This window comes from Panthera leo, chromosome A2, assembly GCF_018350215.1.
Source record: "Panthera leo isolate Ple1 chromosome A2, P.leo_Ple1_pat1.1, whole genome shotgun sequence".
In the NCBI taxonomy this organism is placed as follows: Eukaryota; Metazoa; Chordata; class Mammalia; order Carnivora; family Felidae; genus Panthera; species Panthera leo.
Genome location: NC_056680.1, coordinates 64,786,976 through 64,794,497, shown reverse-complemented (window position 1 = coordinate 64,794,497; position 7,522 = coordinate 64,786,976). Strand labels below are relative to the sequence as shown.

Sequence of the window (7,522 nt, the reverse complement as noted above, 5' to 3'; positions counted from 1 at the left end):
CTGCCCCTCCCGTGGGAAGCCAGGTTCCCGCAATTTGGGCTGGGGATCAAGAATCTATTTGTAAAAATTGCCCCCGGTGATTTTTACTATCAAGCGAATTGATGACATGGGATGTGGAAAATCAGTTCCCACAAAATGAGGCACACAGTTCCTTTTCCTGTCACAGGAGAGCTTCCATCAGAATCCACGCTGTGTCCCCTTCCCCCCACAACCTTTCCCCACTGGGAGGTCCAGGCTCCGCCCTGAGTTCCCCAATCATGCTGATGCTGCTCTGGGAACCTCACTTTGAAAGCAACTGATTTACGCAGCACTTTATAGAGTTTATAAAGCCTGGCCATGCACTCTATCTCATCGGATCCAGGCCACTACGGAATGAATGGTTAAATTAACTTGGGTTGGATTTCTGGAGGTCTGCGCACACCACCGGGAATACTGGGATAGAGCGGGAATAGCTTAGACCCGCTACTGTTTACCGAGTAAGTCTTTGATCCTGGCACTATGGTGTCAGAGAGGTTAAGTACCTTGTCCGACACTGGCCAGCTAGAGACAAAGAAGAAATAACATTTGAACCAAGGTAGCCACGCTGCCTTCCCTATAAATGGCAATAAAATGTATGTTACTCAAGGGGCGCCTGGGTGGCTCAGCTGGTTAAGTGTCGGTTAAGTGTCCGCCCCTTGGTTTCCACTCAGGTCATGATCTCACAGTTCCTGAGTTCGAGCCCGCATGGGGCTCTGCGCTGACAGCACCAGGCCTGCTTGGGACTGTCTCCCCGGCTCTGCCCCTCCCTGGTTTGTTCTCTCCAAAGTAAATAAGATTAAAAAAAAAAAAAAAAAAAGTATGTTACTCAAAGGACTTGCGAGATAAAGCGTAAGTTTCAGAGGCTGGATTAGCCCAACCTCCTTTAGCTGCAGAGAACAGAGGCTCACCCTGGCTCCCCTTCTGACCAGCAGCAAAGCTGTGGGCCTGGCCTGGGAAGGTGCCAGAAAGCCTGCCCCTCCTCCTTCCCTCTCTCCCTCGGGGTTCGGCTCCCTCTGCCTTGGGGCAGGTATCTTATCTTCTCTCATTTGGGTTCCACTGCTGCTGACTCACCTATGACCTGGGGACATTGTTTCACTGCCGCACTGCAAGCCAGCTCAGTCTCCACACATTTCCCGAACAGGTGCTGGAGGGATGGGGCGCTGAGTCATGCCAGGCTTACATCACCGCTCACGCCCACAATTCGATTACATCAGCGCTCGCGCCCTAGCCCCCCCCCCCCGCCCCCTCGGTTGGCTGCCGTGCGTCACGTGACTTCCCATGGGTCCCGGGAAATCGCGTAATCTCCTCAAACAAATCAGCTTCCGAGTCGGTGTGCCCGGAGCTCGTCCGTTAAATGAATCAGCATGACGTTGCAATTAAAGAAATGTTGAGAGAGTTCCAGCATATTTCAGCTAGTTCACTCCCGGTTCCCCTCAGCCACTTTCTAGTTGCCGATGCGCCATGTGCGTTTCTGCAGAGCCCGGCGTGGTGCAGGCTCTGGGGCCCTCCCCGGGTGCAGAGTGAGGGACCAGTGTCACAGGCATGACCCCGGACTGAGAGTGCTGCGGCCACATGGGCCATTTCCTCCCATGCACACTGCACCTGACATGTCTCAATGGGTGTCAACGCGGTTTGAATAAATACCCAGGATCGGTACCAGGAAATGCACGCACAGCGGTCGGGAGGAGTCCTGCCTGTTCCCGGCCCTAAGCCAGCGGTTCTCCGGGGCCAGCGCGCCACAAGTGGTTAGAACGGGGACGGCTCAACCACCCCGCGGGTCTGATTCAGTCGGCCTGCATGGGACCCAGAGGCTGCATTTCTACCACATTGGCAGGAGTTGTGGATGCTGCTTGTCCGGGGACGGTGCCCTGAGAAGCAGTGCTCTGGGCAGCGCAGCCTTGGGGACTGACCACAAGAAGAAAGAGGGTGGTAGCTAGGGTCCCCCAACTCCCCAGGAGTTCCGGGCTGGCCATGCTGAGCCTGAAGTGTGTGCAGAGCACAGACCACAAGCAGATATGTCTGGTAGGTGGGTGAGCTGGGACGCCGTGCGGGCTGGGGCCATCGGCCAATCTGGGGAACAGCCGAGCAGCGGTGTGTGGAAGATTCTCGAAGAAAGGTCAGTTGAGAAAAGGACAGAATCCCGAGAGGTGTGTGTCTGTGATGGAGAGAAAGAGACGGGTGGAGAGAACGCGAGTAGCACCCGTCTCTTTCTCCCTCCCGGCTCTCTCCCTCCTTCGCAGACTCACACCTGCCATCTGGCCTCACTGCTCGGCCTTAATAGTGTTCACCTGAACTTTGACGGCACTTGTGGGGCCCGCATTTGTCAGGCACCTACGTTTTGCAAGTTCTCGCGCTCTGTGAGCTCATGGCCTAGTCTGGCCCCGCGGGGGGGCCCTCCTGAAGGTCCTGTAGGTCCTGTGCCAGCCCTGGCGTGCTCTCTAGGGGGCAGGTGGGGGGAAGACAGTGGGCAGGTGAGGGAGATAGAGGACAGGTAGGAGGACAGCAGGCAGGTGGGGGGACAGGGGGGAGACTCTGGATGCTGTCCCTGAAGACCACCTTCACCTGTGTGAGAGGTGTACCTGTGTGAGAATCACCATTTGTTGCAAACCTTGAGGCTTTTGTAAAGCCTGTGAGTGACGGAAACCCGAGGCCTGGGCCAGGGAGGGCGGTTATGAATCATGGAAACAGGCGGCCCCCACCCCCACCCCCTCCTGGATCAGCTACAAGAGGTCCAGGAGCAGCATGTAAGCCCTGGGACCAACGCCTGGTCCAATGTCCACGTGAGTGGGGGGGGGGCGCAAGCGTGTCTGGATTGACCTCACCAGCACCGCACTGGGCTGGACCCGCTGAGCCTGGCTGCCTGGCAGGGCCGCACTGTCTCTAGGGGAGCCGCCTGAGGCCGGGCGGCCAGCTGCGGGGTGGCTGTGTGATGCCTCACGGTGCTGCCCCTCCTGTACGCTGAGCCCCAGCTGAGCTGATCCCCACCCCTCCCCCAGGCTGGCCGAGGATCCCAGGTTTGGGAACCACCTCCTGGTATATACAAATGAAAGCGTAAGTGCCCAGGCAGAATTGCCACATTCCGGGTGCATTTTTTTTTTTAATTTTTTTAACGTTTATTTATTTTTGAGACAGAGAGAGACAGAGCATGAACAGGGGAGGGTCAGAGAGAGAGGGAGACACAGAATCTGGAACGAGCTCCAGGCTCTGAGCAGTCAGCACAGAGCCCCACGGGGGGCTCCAACTCACAGACCGCGAGATCGTGACCTGAGCCGAAGTCCGACGCTTAACCGACTGAGCCACCCAGGCGCTCCTCCGGGTGCATTTTCAACGTTTCCACTTAACAATACTTTTAACAAAGGTAGCAAAAAAAAAAAAAAAAAAAAAAAAAAAAAAAGGCAAGAAGATTATGCCATTTGTGAGATAATGATAAAGTTTACCAAAAAGAGACTAACTCACAGTGGCCGGATCCAGAAAGGAGGCACGCTTCCAAAGGAGAAGGAAAGGTATTTTCTGTGGAGTTTCCCAGGTTATGTATGGACTTCCATGTCGACGCACGTGTCCTTGGGTATCGCTCTCCCAAGGTGACACAGGGCCTGGGACGTGACTGGCTTCGGCCAATAGGATGTTGAGAAGACCTGTGTGCAGGGACCTGTCCCTGCCCCCCAAGACAGGAAAGGAAGTCTGGGGAGCCCGCAAGGCAGCACAGGCAGCCTGTCCCCCTAAACCTCGCAGGCCCCATGGCCCCACCCACCCTTCCTCTGACTGCTGCTACAGCAGGGACCCCAGGCTAGGCTGGCAGGAAAACGTCCTAGGGCCAGTCCTAATCAGTGGCCGGGCAAGTCGTGAGCCAATTAGATGGTGGTGCTCACTAGTCCCTACGTTGTGGGAGTGGGTCTTGCGACGCTCCCTTGGGAGACGAAGTTAAACTGAATTTGGCTCCCTTCCTGAATCCCTGCCCCCATGATACACCCTACTTATGCCCCCCCCCACCTTTGTGAATTCGCATTGGACGAAGGAATACGCCCTCTGAGGAATAGGAACCATGCAGAGTCAGACTGAGCCCTGCTGGCAGTGCAAATGGAAACCGTTGGGTAATTGGCTGGTCAGAGCCGAAGGAGCCACGGAATCCTGGAGAATGCCAGTGATGAGAGGCAGACACGAGGGGGCAGGTGCCAGCCGGCAGGAAGGAGGGCCAAGAAGAAGCGGGTGGGGGGGGGGGGTTCAAGAGCAGGCCTGCGCCCTCTGGGACCAGCCAGCTGCCTCTGTGTCCGCTACCAGGCATATTCCAACTGGACAGCTTTGTTCATGGTGACCCAAGTGACTCATCTCTTCCCTGACCCCAACACGACAGGGGGAGGCAACCCGCTACGTTCTAACGAGATATGTGAAGGATTTTTTTTTTTTTTTTTTTTAAGCAGCGTGCCCGAGGGTGTTTCTTGTGGTCCTGTTCATAGCAGCCAAAAAATTGGAACGGCCTCAACTGCCCAACCAGACGTGCCCGTGGAGGGGCGATTCATAGGGTGCCTGCCAGCCCCTGATGGATACTGAACTTGAACTCTCTGCTAGCACTTGGAAATGGACACACACGCACGTCGCAAGTAGGGGGGAGAGCAGAGGGCTGCATAAGTAGTCAACGTTCTAAGTATTTCTAAGTCTTCTTGTAAAAGCTTGGGAATAAAAGTAAACGTCACGTGAAGGACACGGGAGCTGTTTTCCCATGAGGAGAGATGCTCAGTGTCACGGGGCACCGCTCCCTCTTTCTTTCTTTGGTGTTCTTTCTTTGGTTTTATCCACGGGGGACGTGTCCCGAGGCCCCCAGCGGATGCCTGAAACCACAGAGAGTACCCACCCCTACACGTGCTATGGTTTCTTTCCCGTACATACCCACCCGGGATAAAGCTTTTTTAATTTATAAAGCAGGCACAGTAAGAGTTTAACAGTAATGATAAAGGACAACAATTATAACACACTGTAATAAAAGTAAGGTGAATGCGGTCTCGCTCTGTCTAAATATCTTGCTGTCCCGCGCTCACCCCTCTTGGGATGACGTGGGATGATGAAAGGCCCCCGTGATGAGACGGAGGGAGGTGAGTGGCGTAGGCGATGTGACGCAGTGTTAAGCTGAGGATTCATCGGGGGGGGGGGGGATTATCTACTCCCGGACTGCGGTTGGCCATGAGTAACTGAAACCCTGGAGGAGGGGATGGACGACTGTTTGTCCACCAAAGCGAAGTCCCTTCCTTCTCCATCTGTCTCTGAGCTGGGGAGGAAGGGCCCAGCTCCAAGCTCACTCTTGCAGGCAGCCCCCCATGGCCTTTCAAACGACCGATCGACCTAACAGGGTGGGGGTGGGGACAGTCTGCTCTGTCCCACACAAGATGTGGAGAAGTACATTCCTTGGACACTGTCAGCTGCCTTCCTGGGCTATTGTTCTGAGTGTCATTTTCCGCTAGGAGGAGAGCAGCAGGGGCCATAACAGGTCGGACCATCCTTGTGGCAGGAGAAGCACGGAGAATAATGGTCCCGCGGATGGGGGGGTGCTGTGAGGATCCCCACCATACACTGTACCTCACTTGGAGGCGTTGTCCCCAACGTTTACTGGTGATAGTCCCCCGACACCACCCTGTGGCCATGGTGCCATTGCTTCCCCATGTTCCGGATGCAGGCGAGGGGCACCGTGAGTATGGTACCAGAGCAAGATGGCACTCGCCACAGGCATGGCTGGTCTACACATCCCCGAGACGTCCGTGGGCAGCGGTCATAACACACACACACCCTGGACGCTTTAGACACATCATGTAATCAATGTCATGTGCGGTAGGTGGCCCCCGCCTTATGCTTCAGGACCCCGAGGCTCAGTGTAGTTGGATGACTTGCCCAAGGCCCGAGGCAAGGGAGTATTGTGCCAGATGGAACCCCAAAATCTGTGAGCTTCACCATGATAGATATCGTCTCTCGGTGATTCTTCTGGAAGAATAATTGCCCTCCGTGTGACCGGAACGGACGCATCAGTCCTGGAGGAACCTAACTTGGGAGTTCGGTGCCAGCCCCAACTCTTGGGGGCTTGAGCGGGGGCCCCGAATAGGTGTCTTTCGCAGCTGGTGCGGGCATGTTGGCTCGAGTGTTGGAGAGATTCTTCGGGACATTCGATGAACGTGCCAGCCACGGATGTGGGTGACCAGATTCCTGAAAACGTTCCCCAAAGCAAAGTGTTGCTATTATCGTATGCACACACAGGTCTTTTTCAAACGCAGGACAAACAGCATAACAGGATGTCACGTGCATCGCCCAAAACGCCCAAGCTCTGTTGCAGGCCGGCGTCCCCACCAGGCACTGGAGGGGAGGGTGATGGCTCAAGGTCTCGCTTGAGACCTGATGCCCCTGTACTAGTCTCACCCAGCGTTTGAAGCCTTCCTCCTGTGCCTTCCCCGCTTGGGAAGGCTACTCCTCCGGAAACGGTAAAGCACGCGATGACACAGCTCTCCCTCGCTCGTGGATATCTGGGGTCAGCCACGGGCTTCTGTGCGGGAGGCTGGCCCCGTGATGCTGTTCCTGTTTCTGGGTGCTTTCCATGAAGCACCCGAGTGGACAACTACATCACTTGTGGTGTGACAAGCCGCAAGGACAAACAAGAGTGTAACAGAGTAAACACTGATGTCACGTAGCAGCTCTTGGGACTGAAGACGCCACAGGCCCGCATTCGCTCTGCTGCTCTACCTGGAGCCCACGAGGCAGCTGCCTCCCGGGCTGGCCACCCCGGGAAGCCAGGTAAGGCTGCCCGGGCAGGGGGTGCCACACTCTCTTTCATAGCCCGTGTCCCCGAAATGAAGGAGACTCCATACATAGACCCCCAGGGAGCTTCTTTCCTTCCTTCACTCACCTTTCTTCCATATTGGTTCCCATGCCCGCTGCTAAAGCATCACTCAGACAGGGGCCGGGATGGCTCTGATGACAAGACGCTGGGATAACTCTGGTTACGTGCCATGTCTGCGTTACTGACCCACACAGGCTGCAAAGATAATAACACGTAATAAAATGGTGTTTGCGTTACATCGCTGAGTTTGGGGTGGTTTATGATGTTGCAATGGAACACTGAAACAGTACAGGGCGCCTGGGTGGCTCAGTCAGTTAAGTGTCTGACTATTGGTTTCGGCTTGGGTCATGATCTCATGGTTTGTCAGTTCGAACCCTGCATCAGGCTCTGGGCTGACGGTGCAGAGCCTGCTTGGGATTCTCTTTCTCCTCCTCCTCTCTCTCTGCCCTTCCTCTGCTCCTGCTCTCTCTCTCTCTCTCTGTCTCAAAATAAATAAATAAAGTTAAAAAAAAAAAAAAAAGGAATATTGGAGCACCTGGATGGCTCAGTTGGTTAGAAATCTGACTCTTGATTTCGGCTCAGGTCATGATCTCACAGTTCGTGAGTGAGTTCGAACCCTGCATCAGGCTCTGTGCTGACAGTGCAGAGCCTGCTTGGGATTCTCCCTCTTTCTCTGCCCCTCCCCCCACT

The 7,522-nt window shown here is 55.3% G+C and overlaps 1 protein-coding gene and 1 long non-coding RNA gene across 2 annotated transcripts in view; both read left to right on the top strand.

The window, feature by feature from the left end:
* Positions 1 to 1,456: 1,456 nt before the first annotated feature.
* LOC122205565 lies at positions 1,457 to 5,013 on the top strand. The gene is made up of 2 exons (XR_006196138.1): positions 1,457 to 2,040; positions 4,437 to 5,013. It is a non-coding gene; the product is annotated as an uncharacterized LOC122205565 (long non-coding RNA).
* Positions 5,014 to 6,609: 1,596 nt separating this feature from the next.
* The window catches only part of GRB10 (growth factor receptor bound protein 10), a 191,161-nt gene continuing 190,248 nt past the window's right edge, over positions 6,610 to 7,522 (top strand). Inside the window, exon 1 of the mRNA XM_042914000.1 lies at positions 6,610 to 6,786. The gene's annotated coding sequence lies outside the window, so the exon portion shown is untranslated. The remainder of the gene's footprint in view (positions 6,787 to 7,522) is intronic.